This window comes from Gavialis gangeticus, unplaced genomic scaffold (assembly GCF_001723915.1).
Source record: "Gavialis gangeticus isolate Ggan-Ray unplaced genomic scaffold, GavGan_comp1, whole genome shotgun sequence".
Classification (NCBI taxonomy): Eukaryota; Metazoa; Chordata; order Crocodylia; family Gavialidae; genus Gavialis; species Gavialis gangeticus.
Window position 1 is genome coordinate 37,150,221 of NW_017728995.1, and position 12,435 is coordinate 37,162,655.

Sequence of the window (12,435 nt, forward strand, 5' to 3'; positions counted from 1 at the left end):
CCACCCCCTCCCACACGCTCCTGTCATCTTTAATTCTACATCCAAGTTTTTATGGCTGCCATTTATTCAGTAATGAATTGAACAAAATGCAAACTTCCACACTTTTCAATAGATCAGTAATATTATGTAATTAGATTTGCAGTAAATTAAATGTACCTGAAAAAGACATTTTCATTACTTACATATTAAGCACCCAAATTGTACTTTACCAGGCTTTGGTGATCTTCATCTTCCTGGTTGCCTTTTAAGGGAAGAAAACATCCATAATTTTACTGCCGTTTTTCTTCCTTAAGTATCTTTTCAGCAATTGCTGCAAATGCTCTTAAGTTGATTTAAATATGTGGAATGTTGATTAAGAAATGTGTTTAATACTATTCGTGCTGCTTAAGTTTTCATACTTGCTGTATAACATGGTAAGTCCTTAAATGATTGAAGGGAGAGTATTTTGAAAATCAAAACTTCCTTTTGATATTATGTAAATACATATTCATTTGGAATCATTTGCCACGTAATCCATTTCATTCAGCCTGATTCAGTTACATATTAGGATTAAGAAAAATCATAATTCTGCATCTGTGATATCACTGGATATAAACATGCATTTTAAACCTCCTAATGGCTCATCATTTGTCATGGCATGTAAATTAAAGAGTATGAATATAAACTGTCATCCTCCCAACTGGAAATGGAGCCATTGATCTACCTTACAGTACTTTTACCTAGTCTGTATTTCCTTTCAGTAACCTCAGGGATTCAGTTGCAACAGTGCCACATTTTCAGAAAAGGCAGTTTTGCATCAGAGTATCATCTCTTTAGACTACTAACTAATAAAAATCAAGAGCATTTGCTCAAAACCAGTTAGACTCTTCATCTCTTGTTTTTAGGGGGGAATTTATCAATATTGGAATATTGAATCAAATTCCTGCTTGCCCAAGTTTATCTTAGTTTTATCCAGTTTTGTCTTAGTTTATTCAGTTTTATATTAAGTTAATCAAATATTACTTGTTTTTTGTTGCCAGTTTAAATGGTAGAGGGTTGTGTAACAGGGGGTCTTCTCGGGGCCAAATTTGCCTTCGGCCCACCCTCCTGTTTCTGGGCCAACCACCCGCCTTCTTGCCTGCCGTGCCTTGATGTTAATTAATTAATAGTTGTTAATTAAGCAGGAGGCTGCCCATTTCTTGCCCCGATGCCAGGGGACACTATCTGCAGCTCCGTTCCTCCCCTACACTGCAGCCCAAGCCTCACAGATGGTATTTATAAATTCCTCTCTATGCTGGGGTCTCGGCCACTGTGGGCTTGCTCCTTCTCTCTCTAGCTAGACCTGTCAGTCAAAAACCCACTAATCAGGGCTTGACTCCAAGGCTTTAGCTCTCAGAGTCTCAGTTGGGCTCCAGCACCCTCTCTGGCGCTGAGGTCTGTTCACCCCCAAGTACTGTGCCCCCTCTGGCGCTGGGGTCTCTTCACCCCCAAGTACTGCACCCTCTCTGGCGCTGAGGTCCCTTCACTGCAGTGGGCCCCCAATGAGGCCTCCTCCCCAAATAGCCACAGCCGGAGCCTCCGGGTATTAACATCCAGCGCAAAGCATAGGCTTCTATGGCCATAGAATGGAAAAAGGATAATACAGAAACAAGAGAGGCAACATGCCTGCTTACTTTAGATGATCATGCTTCTGGCTCACAAATGGCGTATTCTTCCAGCAGAGACTGCGGCTGCGACGCCGCGGTTGTTGGGAGTCCCCCTCTCTGCTGCCCCTCTGGCCTTCTCCACTTGCCATTTGTAGGATCCTGGCCTTCCTCTTCCTGTCACCTGGCCAGCTGGCAGGGCTTGAGCCTTTACCCCTACTTGACCAGCCGGCCGTGACTGGAAGGCTCTGGATTGAAAGGGACCACCCTGTCTCTTAGTAACAGGGCTAGGATTCCCTGTTACAGGTTGGTAAGGCAATTTTGTGCTTGTTCTGGTAAGAAATCATGAATGCTTTTCAGGGACTTCTGTGTTAGATAAAGCCTGTCTGAGGAAACCTCACAAGTGTTGGAATGTCTTACTAACCCCCAGCACACCTCCAGGCTTGGCGGCACCAAACTGACCAGCACCATTAGTGAATGGGACTTGAGGGTAATAACAGACCACAGTGTGAATATGAGCCAGCAGTGCAATGCTGTAAGCAGTAGAGCAAGCAGTACTCTGGCGAATATACATCAATTGATGCATCTCCAGCAAAGCCAAGGAGGTGATTCTTCCACTCTGCTCAGCAGTGGTGAGACCACAGCTGGAGCACTGCATCCAGTTCTGGGACCACACTTGAACAAGGACATAGACAAGCTTGAGAGAGCCCAAAGAAGAGCCACCCACATGATCAGAGTCATACACGGCAAGCCATCCGAGGAAAGGCTGAGGGACCTGGGACTCTTCAGCCTGAGGAAAAGAAGGCTGAGAGGGGACCTGGTAGCAGCTTACCACTACACTAGAGGACTTCATGAAGGGCAGGGTGAGCAACTGTTCACCAGGGCACCCGAGGGGAAAACCAGGAGTAATGGCCACAAACTCCTCTAGTGGAAGGTTCAATATTAGGGAAAACTTCTTCACAGTCAGGGTGTCCAGACTGTGCAATAAGCTCCCTTCAGAGGTGGTGCAGTCGCCTACCCTGGCAGTCTTCAAGAGGAGACTGGACAGTCGCCTTGCTGGGGTCACCTGACCCCCCTGTTATCTTTCCTGCTTGGTGCAGGGGGCTGGACCCGATGATCTTCCGAGGTCCCTTCTGACCCCTGACAATCTATGAACATAACAAGCTATGTATGATTTTCCATTTTCTACTGGCTGCCCATGGCTGGCACTGCTTCCTTTCTCGTCTGTCCTTCCCGTTCATAACCCTGCATTTTTGCCTTTGGACATTTAAGAAAATAGTGTCTAGAAGATTCATTCAATTTGCTTATAAAATTTAAGTTTTACCCTTAAAATATAAATCTGTAGAGTAATATATAATGAATGAGTAGTTGCTTGGCAGAGCTGATTGAGGGACACAGTAGGGATTGGCGTGAAGAAGGAAGAAGTTTTCCAAATATTTCATTCCAGAGCAGCTGCCTCCCTTAATCCAAGCAAAAAATTCACTTTAATTAAACAGAATTTTCTGTCGGCTCAAGTTCATTGGCAGCAATTATTTTGGCAATGGATTTGAATGTAGCAATTCAAAATAATAGAGGGAAATGCAGTTGAAAATTCTGAGTGGTGTTTGTTACTTTTATAGTGTGGGGAGAAAATGGATGGTCTTCCTCGGCCTTGGAAGTGCCGTGGCAGCCATTCAGCAGTGCTCTGTCTGCTCTGCTGCTGTCCCGGGAGAAGCTCTGGTGCCTCACTGCAGCCTCGGGTCTAAACCGTTCTCCATTTCTTGCACCTTCCCCAACAGAGCTGCCTTTCAAGACTAACTCGCTGTTACCAAGGGGGATGCACGGCCCTTTGTGATGACTTCCAGCATCTGGTTCTTGCTTCCTCACTCCTTCCCAGCTGTAGCTTTACATTTATAGGCCAGGAAAGACCATTATGATGTAGTCTGACATCCTGTGACGCAGGCCATGGGACTTCCCTTAAGTGAAGTCCTGCTTGAAGATGCAGCTGTTAGAAAATCTGTCTTGATTTGAAAGTTTCCAGCCGTGAAGAATTCATCCTAGCTGTTGATAGGATACTCAAGTGGTTGATTACCCGTCTGTTTTGAAAATGTGCACTTTTCTTCATATCTGAATTGGCCTAGCTTCATCTCTTTCAGCCATTGGATCTTTGAACCTTTTTTGCTGGATGAAATACCTTTCTATTGTTATTTCTTCTTCCCACGTTGATTCTTCCATATTGCGGTCAAGTCTTCTGTATCCTCTTTTGACCTAACCCTACTGACATACTTCTGTTTTGCAAGTTTTTTTCCAATCTAACAGTGCCAAATACAGTGGTGTAATATAAGCTCTCTTTCTACATGACATTCCCCCATTTATACAACGAAGCATTACATTTTAAAACTTTAGCCATGGCATCACACTGGGAGCTCCCATTCAGCCAGCTGTCAGCCAGGATGCCTGAGTCCTTTTTAAAGTCATTGCTCCCCAGAAGACAATCACTCATTTTGCAAACATGGCCCATGTTCTGTGTTCCTAGCTGGATGGCCTAAAATTTAATCACGTTGTAGCATGTTATGTGTGTGCATCTAGCTCAAAATTAGTCCAGACCACTCTGTATTGGTGATATCTCCTCATTATTTACCATTCCCCATAGGTGAGGGATGGGGAAGGATAAGTGCACTTTGATTCTGTATATCTTCTTTATTGTGCACTTAGGTTTGTCTGAGATACTGGAAACCCCTGGAGATCTAACCTTTCAAAATATGGTAAACCGTGATATTGACAAGCAGGTGTTGGAAGGAGAATACAAATGTATTGGGTCAAGAATAAATTATAATTTCAGCATCCAGTTCGCTAGCTTTCTACATGAATGACTAAAATTAACTCATTCGTTTAATGGCATGAATTCATTGTTACGTGGAAACTTTTTGGTCTGTGGAATTTGAGAAAAGGGATATTTGCCCTCTCTGAAACGATCGTTTCATTAGCTTCCTGCCTGCATCCAAGCACCACACCAGCGCTCTTGTCACTGAGCTCAGGAAGTGTCTACTGTATGGAGTGAATCATTTGGGATTTAGTGGCAGCATTAATTTTCTTGCAGAGTTACTAAAGATGTAAGTTTTCACAGAATATAGCTGCAGCAAACATCTATTCCATATTTTATCATGTCTTTCATTCTGACTTGCAAAATAAGACCTGAATGACATACAAGGTATTTAAATTCAGGGGCTTGCTTCTCTCCTCCAGACTTTTGGACTGGTGTTTTGGTTATACACCCCAGCAATGTTTTTCTTTTTCTTTGTTAGAAAGATGAATGCGTGATGTTTCTGACACGACAGGCAGTAAAGCCAGCTTCGTTTTTATTCCTTTTCCTGGTGTTTTATGTATGCAATGCCAGATTACAATATTGAGTTTTTCTGGCTGTTGCCAACAACCTTATGTTAGCATAGCAATCAGCCTAGTACAGCAGAGCTATCAGGGTTGATTTCCATTGTCAGGAATGTCAGTAGACACAGGAGCAGATTGGAGCTGCAGGCCCTAACTTAAACCTGTCATACTAGACAGTAAGTGGGTCCAGTGCAGAGGTTACGGGTTTCCCAACACATAACCCGTAGCTCAGGGTAGACTCCCCTGCCTTTTAATTGACCGTGTGCTTGAGCAGTAATTATTTGTTTCAGTACTTTCCACCAGTTTCGTTCCAGTTCCTATTCATGTACACATGTAGCAATCCAGTACTCTACTCCAGGGTGCTGAACACAGCCTATGAGCTGGTTGCAGCCTGCGGAGCTACCAGCAGGATACAAGATGCTGTGGTGGCGTGGCCAAAGGGAGTGGCTTGCCACACAACCTGAGGTTATGGGCCCTAGTGGACATTAGGGCTGTGCAAAGCTTCGGTCCCTAGTTCGATGCGGTGGCCAAATCTCCAAATCTGAATCCAGTCAGGAGACCCTTTAATCTCTCCAAATTGATTCCTAGAGATTCAGAAGGATTCAAACATAGAGAGAGCTTTAAATGTTTTTTCTGCATACCTCAAGGTACCAGCAGGCTTGTGAATGCTGCGATGCTAGGGTGCATGGCGCATCCCACAGAAGCGTGGGGGGCTCCCCAGCGTGCTCAGCAGCAGACCTGAAAGTGGGCCAGAAGCACTCGGGTCTGCTGGGGAATGTGCCAGGGTCCCCCCCACCGTGCCCTCCCGGCTTGGCAGCTGGTGCCTTCTGGGTCGGGGGTGGGGGAGGAGCACCTGCGATCCCGCTGCAGCCGATTGCATGCTCTTGTGGGACACTCCATCCACCCCAGCTTCGCAGCATTCACAAGCCACACCTGGTACCTTGAGGTGTGTAGAAAAAACATTTAAAGCTGTCTCTGCGTCTGAATGGCTGATTCTCCAAATCTGCATCGAATCTTCAGATTCAGATTCGGCCCAGTCAAATCAGAGACAGTGACCCAAATCAACGAATCAAATCGCTGTCCCTGATTCTGGCGAAATCCAAATTGAATAGGGCCCGTTTCACACACTGCTAGCGGACATGGCCATCAGTGGCAGGAGGGAGAGCATAGGCCGTGCTGACGCAGCCTTGCTTGCCCAGCAGCCTCTTGGCCCGCTGCCCCTTGCCCTGCCACCACTGTCCCCACCAGCTCTCCCTCTAAGCTGTGCGGTGTGCTTGGCTGTGCAGGTGCACCAGGGCCTGCTGCCAGGTGCGCCTGCGTGGCCACGCACGCCACACAGCTTGGAGGGAGCGCTGGTCCCCACTGGTCATGCTGCCATCTGTGCTGTGTCCCAGGCTGGATCTGGCCCACAACAAGCCCCAAACTCCAGAACTGGGCCAGGATGAGCTTCATACCCTTTCTGTACGCTGATCCTGATTATAGCTATTTCTGTTGTGGAATAAAAGTGTCACCAAAGCGTTGACATAATATAGTTCTCATAGTTGATAGGGTCAGAAGGGACCTGAGCAGATCATCGAGTCCGACCCCCTGCCATGGCAGGAAAAAGCACTGGGGTCGAATGACCCCAGCAAGGTGTTCATCTGCTGAGTGAGAAACTGTGATATTTATTGCTTACAAGCCCCTCTGTTTTTAACCATCTGGGATATTTGGTTACTTTGCAGACTTCAGGCCATCATTAAGGCACTGCAGAATGGACTGAAATTAAGGTACCTAGAATGAAAACAGAAACCTATGCTGAGTGCTTTTGGCCGTCCCTTCCCCAACACACACATTCAGTAACTGCATTTTTTAAATAATATTCCAGCAAGGTAACTCCCAAGTTCTGACTTGCTTTTTTCCTCTTTCTTCTACATTTTTTGTATGAAGATACTTTGGTTACTTTATATGTTTATGTTGCACTATAGTTTTGTCATTCTGTTTGCAACAAAAGAAAAGCTACAAAAAGACTTGAAGAATACACCTCAGTTTAACTGAAGTCTGCTTTTTTGTGTTCTCCTTCTGCTTTCTTTGAAATGACAATTTTGCAGAGAGAAACTTAATTTTTCAAATTATTTTTCTCTTCTGTTTTGCCATCATTAGAAGAATGCCCAGACTGTGTTTGGCTTTAAGAAATGAATATCAAGTCAGGTTCAGGAATTCTGGGAAGCAAAGGGGGACATTGTTGAATTCTCTAGCACTGAAAAATGGCGAAGTGACCAGAAAAGGTCACTAGCAGCATTGAAGAACATGAGGTTTACCATTGAGCCTTTCAAGAGGATCTTGCTGTGCATCCCATGACCTGAGTAACTAGTAGGACTTAAGTATTTATGTTTAATGTAGTTCAAGAGTCTTCTCTCAAGGAGGTGCTACTTCACTGTCAGGGCGGCTGGGATCTGGAACCAGCTTCCAAGCGAATTACCCTGGGGGTGCTGGCTCCTACCTGGGGGTCTTTAAGACAAGGTTTAACAATCACCTTGCTGGGGTTGTTTTACCCCAGTACTCTTTCCTGCCATGGCAGGGGGTCGGACTTGATGATCTGCTCAGGTCCCTCGCATTTATGTGACCTCGCATTGTCGGCCCATGTTCATCTTGGAGTCAGTAATGACTCCAAGATCTCTTTCTGCCACCGTGCTCTTGAGGAAGGAGTTTCCCAGCTTGTAAGTGTGCTGCTGGTTCCTACTGCCTAAGTGCAGCACCCTGCACTTGTCTGTATTGAAACCCATCCTATTTTCATTAGCCCACCCCTGTAACCTGTTCAGGTCCTGCTGTAATCTGTCCTTCCCTACTACCGTGCCCACCTCACCCCAAATCTTGGTGTCATCTGCAAATTTGGACAGGCTGCTTTTCACCCTGTCGTCCAAGTTACTAATAAAAAAATTGAACAGCGCGGGCCCAAGGACTGAGCCCTGGGGGACTCCACTGCCCACTTCCCTCCAGGTCAAAAATGACACGTCCACCACCACCCTCTGAGTACGACCCTTCAGCCAGTTTGCAATCCATCTAACTGTATAGGCCTCAATGCCACAGTAACCTAGTTTTTTAATGAGAATGGGGTAGGAGACCATGTCAAAGGCCTTGCTGAAGTCCAGAAAGACTACATCCACCGTGATACCTGCGTCCAAAGTTTTTGTGACCTGATCGTAGAAGGCAATAATGCTGGTCTGACATGACCTGCCCCTAATAAAATCGTGCTGGTTGCCCTTGAGCATCATCCCTGCTGCTGGCCCATCACAGATGTGCTCCTGGATAATCTTCTCTAAGAGTTTCCCCAGGATTGAAGTTAGACTAACAGGCCTATAGTTGCATGGGTCCTCCCTCTTCCCTTTTTTAAAGATGGGGATCACATTGGCCTTCTTCCAGTCATCTGGCACCTGGCCAGAGCACCATGAGTGCTCATAAAGCTGTGCCAGGGGCCCCACAATAACCTCTGTCAATTCCCTCAACACCCTGGGGTGTTGATCCACCCACACCATCATAAAGTTCCTCCTGATCTCCAACCTAAAGTCCCTCTGCTGCAGCTTGAGATGTTTGTTCCTAATTCTGTCCCCTACAACACCAGAGAAAAGCCTATCCCCATCCTGTCTGTAATTACCCTTCAGGTATTTGGAGGCTGTTATCAAATCCCCCTCAGTCTTCTCTTCTCCAGACCAGATAACCCTAGTTCTTTCAGCTTTTCCTCAAAAATCTTGCTTTACAAGCCTCTAATCGTTTTTGTTGCTTTATGCTGGACTCTTACCAATCTGTCCACATCCTAGCAAGGTTGGCAGCTCTGGTGGCACAGCTGGTAGAGTGCTGCTAATCCAAAGGTTGTAAGTTCAATCTCCACCTCTGAAAGCAACTGCTCCTTCATTCAGTAACCCACAAAAAAGCAGCTATCTTTCTTGGAACAACCCTTTCATGCAGGGGTCCTGGTAATAGCGTTGGTCTGTCAGTCTGAAGGTCACTGTCTGACGAACCTTGTCTCCTGCGATCGCGTATCAAACCACTTAGATGTGGGAAACAGTTGATGTCATATACTTGGATTTTAAAAAGGCCTTCAATATGGTCTCCCACGATGCCCTTATAAAAAACCAACGAACTGGAGGATTTTGGGCTGGCAGAGTCCACGGTCAGGTGGGTTGGGAACTGGCTGAAGGGTCAAACCCAGAGAGTGTTAGTGGACGGGTCTGTATCATCTTGGTGGGAGGTCGCCAGTGGAGTTCAGCAGGATTCGGTTCTTGGCCCCGTGCTTTATCATCGATTTAGATGAGGATGTGGAAAGCACTCTGGCCAAGTTTGCGGATGATGCTAAGTTATAGGGAAAAGCAGTCATGCTAAGGGATAGGGTGCAGATCCAAGCAGACCTGGACAAGCTGGAAAGGTGGGTGGAGCAGAACCGGATGCAGTTCAATAAGGATAAATGCAGCGTGCTTCATCAGGGGGGTGGAGGGAAATACCAGCAACATAAATATAGGTTAGGAGGAGCATTCCCTGAAAAGCATTCATGATTTCCATGTCCTGGCCAGCGCGATGGCTGAAAGGGACCTCAAGGTTATAGTTGATCACAGGATGAACATGAGCTGCCAGTGTGACGCTGTAGTCAACAGAGGTAATAACATACTGGGATGCATTAGCTGGTGCATCACGAGCAGGACTAAATGATACTTCGTCTCTGCTTTAAGCTTTAAGTATGCTTTGTTAAATGCCAAAAAACATGGCTCTACAGTCACTTCTTTGGTTTTAAACAGAAAACCATACTGGTTTAGAGGGTGGATGAAGACAGGAATAAGATTTATTAATGGAAAAATGAGAAGGGTGTGATAACAAGTAAAAATCAATAGATAGAAAAGATATGCAGTTGATAAAGGAAGCTAAAGTTTTTAGTCAATGATGTGTGGCCATCTGTAAGGATAATTTGAAGAGATTCTATAAATATATCAGGAATGAACAAAATATTAGCAATGGTATTGTCCTGGTGTTAGGTCAAAATGGCTGCATTTTCAGTCATAATGCAGCAGAAGTACTCCTTTTGTCAGTTCAGAAACTCCCATGACAATATTGCTATATCTAACAGTGATTACAGAATTAATTCTCTTTCTGTAAACAGGAAGGCCGTTCAGAGTAAAAGTAAAACAGTTTTTAAATTCACATGACCTGAAAATTTGCACTTGGGTATTACAAGGAAGGGGGCTCTCTGAACCATTAATGCTGTTATGTTTTTCTTGGTTTTTTAAATAAATCTTGGCATGCTGTGGAGGCTCTAGAAGAATACAAAGCCACTGTTGTACTAGTACTTGGAAGAATAAATTAAATGAGTGGGGAATCTTTAAGCTCACTGCCGCCCCGTAGTCCCTGGTTCTTGCATATTTCCTGGGCTGAAATCCCCAGAGTCTTGCATCATGGGTACAGCAAAACTCCAATCCTACCTGTTATCTCTTGTCACATTAATGGGAAACTTGACAGAGGGTAACTAGTTTAGAAATAAAAGGTATTGGCATACTTGGTACTAGTCAGTATGGTTTTGTAAAAATGGCTCTTGTCAGACAAATGGGATTTCATGTTTTTAATGAAATTCAAATAGGAAATAATGTGTAGTGTTTTATCAGTGAGGGTAATGGTCTGTTGGAACAGTTTTCTGAGGGACATGATCCCCTCTCTGTCACTCAGAGTCTTTAAAGGATGCTTTAAAACAGTGGTTCTCAACCATTGGTACCTTACGTGTACCACCTGCCAATTGATGCAGCAAAGCGAAACCGGAAGTCCCACCGTGGCAATTCCAGTTTCATTGCCGTGAGCCAAGTCCCTCTTCTTCCTCCCAGAGCAAAGCAGCTTGCGCAAGGCCCCCTTCCCTGCCCCCCCAGCACACTGATGCCGGGGAGTGGAAGCCCCGGCGCACGGGACGCGGCAGCCAGAACTTGTGGCCCAAGCAGGCAAAGACAACTCCAACCTGCCAGGCAGGGGGCGGGCCAGACTCAAAACACGGCACCCACATACCCCCTGCCCGCGTCTCGCGTACTACCAGGAGTGCACGTACCACGGGTTGAGAAACTGCTTTAAAAGATGCAGTACAGCGTAGAATTCATAGAATTTATGAACTGGCTCCCAGAATTATGGAGGCAAATCAGGTTTTTTAACCTGCATCACAGAGGAGTCTGAACTAGTTGAATGTAACAATGTTATAGCTTTAGCATCAGTTAATCTCTCGAGTTCCACAGAAGAGGTGATTGGACTCCCATGGACAACCCCATGCAAAACATTAAAAAATCAAGAGTCTGGCCTTAGAAAGTGGTGAGAGACTGACTATAAATACAGGCCCCCTGGCAGATGTGGAGGTGAAGGCATGATGGGATCTGATGCAAGATCCCCAGAATCGCGCTTCCTGCCATAGAACACATGCGTGGCAGGAGGTGTGATTATGGCATTCAGCATCAGATCCCATCATGCCTTTACTCCTGGTGCTGAGGGAGCCTGAAATCATGATACGGGGCTCTCCCTGCACCGACAAGTAGTAAGCTCCTGCAACTCCCCATCAGCTGATGGGGCTCCCAGCCAGGGAGCCCCAGCCTGGCCCCATCTTCAGTTCATGGCGTGATAGGAACCAGCCACAGAGTTATTGCACATTTTTATGTAATAACTTCATGGCTTGTTCCTTGTTTTTTCATGCCGTTAATTGAATTAACATGTGGCAGGTAAGAGTTTAGACATGATTAACTCATTAATTAAATCTTAAATGTAACGTGTGCCAGGGGCCTAAATATCATCAAATTGCAGGGTCAGTATTGTGGTTCTTGGGTGGTTAGGTTGTGCACACATTTTCCAAGCTTTTCTTCTGCAACCAGGAGCAATAGAAATTCATATTTAATGAGAGCCAAGGTTCCCATTTACTCATTAGATGCCAAAGTATGACTTCAAATAAAAGAGGAAATACCACAATTCCCTTGATAAATCATAGCGTCTATTAATGCCTTGTACTCCACCTTGAAATATTTTACCTCCTTTTCCTGGTCCTGTATCCAGATTGTTCAGCCTGTACAAGTTATGTGTCTGAGTATCTGTTTAAAGTTGATGTATCTGTATCTGTTTAAAGTTGACTTCCTTGATATCAACAACCAAGGTTCTGTTCAGGACAGAGCATAGTTTCATAGTTGGTCGGGTCGGAAGGGACCTGAGCAGATCATCAAGTCCAACCCCGTGCCATGGGCAGGAAAGGATGCTGGGGTCAGACAACCCTGGCAAGGTGTTCATCCAGCCTCCTTTTGAAGACCCCCAGGGTAGGGGCCAGCACCACTTCTCTTGGAAGTTGGTTCCAGATCCTAGCCGCCCTGACCGTGAAGTCGTGCCTCCTGATGTCTAGTCTGAATCTCCCCTCTGCCAGCTTGTGACCGTTATTCCTGGTCACTCCTGGGCGTGCTTGGGGGAACAGGGACTC

At 45.6% G+C, this 12,435-nt stretch overlaps 1 protein-coding gene across 14 annotated transcripts in view; it reads left to right on the forward strand.

The window, feature by feature from the left end:
• Positions 1-12,435, forward strand: part of DLG1 (discs large MAGUK scaffold protein 1) — a 317,929-nt gene that overhangs the window by 243,828 nt on the left and 61,666 nt on the right. The gene's annotated exons all lie outside the window — the stretch shown is intronic.